The following is a 1,780-nucleotide window of genomic DNA, read 5'->3' on the forward strand; positions in this document are numbered from 1 at the left end:
CCCTTCTCCACTAGTGATGCCAAAGAACCCAAGTTTGCTCTGGGCTACAAACACCCACTCCCTTCCCCAAACTATTTTGTGTCTCGCCCCTGCCCCTGCTCCCTCATCACCAAGGGCTCCTGGGCAAAGCCCTGTTGGCCGAACTCCCAGTGAGCAAGGACAGGCGATCCCAGCTCATCCTGCCCCCGCCTCCCTCCTCCCTCATCTCAGCTTCACCCCCATCCCAGGCCTGGCATGCCTCCCTGTGGTCCAGGCTCACTGTCTTCCATGCCCTGCCCTCTTTTTAAAAAAACACAAAAACGTTTTTATTAATTTTTAGAGAGAGGGGAAGGGAGAGGGAGAAACATTGGCTGCCTCCTGCATGCCCCCTACTGGGGATTAAGCCCTCAACCCAGGCATGTGCCCTGACCGGGAAACCTAGGACTCTCAACCCAACTGAGCCACACCGGCCAGAGCTGCCCTGCCCTCTGGAATCCACCCCCCCGCCCCAGACTGTGCTGGGGGTGAGGACAGCAGGGGAGCAGAGTGTGCGCCCCCCACCCCAGGTTATAGTCTCAGGAGACTCAGAACAGCCAGCCAAGGTGGCCAGTCCCATAGTGGCAGCCCTTCGATCTAGAGACAAATGTGGATTTTGATCAGAACCGGGGGGTGGGGGGTGCGGGGGGGAGCATGCATTTCACACACACACACACACACACACACACACACGCACATGCACACACGCCTCCTGGTGAAGAGTGTGCCAGTGCAGCTCCAAGAAACCTGGATAAAGACCTGCCCAGCCTCGCCTTGAAGCCGCTGGGAGGAGGGGGAGACCGCCGCACCCAGGGGACGGTGCAGACAAAGGCTCCTGGGATGGCAGGCGGGACAGTCTGCCGCTGGGCTTCCCGCCCCTGCCCTTCGCGCCCCTGCCCTTCATGCCCCTGCCCTTCGGCTTCTGTCAGCCTCCCCTCTTCAAAGGAAAACAGCTCAGAGGCGCGAGCCCCTGTAGACCCCCTGGGCACAGGGGGCAGGAGAGGAGGCTCGGCTAAGTTCTGGGGGCAGAGAAGAGCCAAGCACTGCTACTCTCAATAGCACCCAGAGGGGAGCCCAGGGCCCCAGGCCTGCCCAGCCCGAGGGAGCCACCCTGCCGTCCCTGGACGCTCCCGGAAGTGCGGGCCCCACCCTCTGCCTGTAGGGAGGTGCCTTCTCTCTCAGTGTCTGGAAGGAGCTGTGTACCCAGAACATCAGCCCTCACCTCTGCCTGCACCCTGCACCCTGCACCCTGCACCCTGCACCCTGCACCCTGCCTGCTTCAGAATCCAGGGCTTTTCGCCCCTCCCACTGCCACGGGGCTCTCCAGGCTGCTCAGCCCCGGGGACCCCCAAGGGTCACTGCTCCCCAGCACTAGTGACTCACACCTCCTTCAACACCCCCCACCCAGACGACAGGCAGCAGAGCCGAGCCCCCCTCTGCCCCGCTCTGCTCTGTTCTCTGCTCCCTCCTTGCCAGCCAGGCATCCTGGGCAGTTCAATAAGCCCAGCTGCCCAGTGAGCAGCACGGCTCCGGACGCCTCCCGCCATAGCCATCCACTAGGACCACCTCCCACCTGGAGATTCGGGTGCACTGCCCCGAGGGTGGGCTCCCCGCCCGTCCAGGCCCGGCCCGCTCCCTCCAGCCCGGGGCAAACGCACTCACAGGGCTCTGAGGTGCAGGAAGGACTCCGCTCTGTCTGGACTTGGACAGACAGGATGGGGCGCTGGCTGGGTGAGGGGTTTAAAGGCCTGCTCGGCGGTGATGT

General features: G+C 63.3%; 1 protein-coding gene across 1 annotated transcript in view; it reads right to left on the bottom strand.

The window, feature by feature from the left end:
• Positions 1-1,774, bottom strand: part of TAGLN (transgelin) — a 4,760-nt gene extending 2,986 nt beyond the window's left edge. Inside the window, exon 1 of the mRNA XM_005856813.2 lies at positions 1,678-1,774. The gene's annotated coding sequence lies outside the window, so the exon portion shown is untranslated. The remainder of the gene's footprint in view (positions 1-1,677) is intronic.
• Positions 1,775-1,780: the final 6 nt, after the last annotated feature.

Source organism: Myotis brandtii, unplaced genomic scaffold (genome assembly GCF_000412655.1).
Source record: "Myotis brandtii unplaced genomic scaffold, ASM41265v1 scaffold105, whole genome shotgun sequence".
NCBI lineage: Eukaryota > Metazoa > Chordata > Mammalia > Chiroptera > Vespertilionidae > Myotis > Myotis brandtii.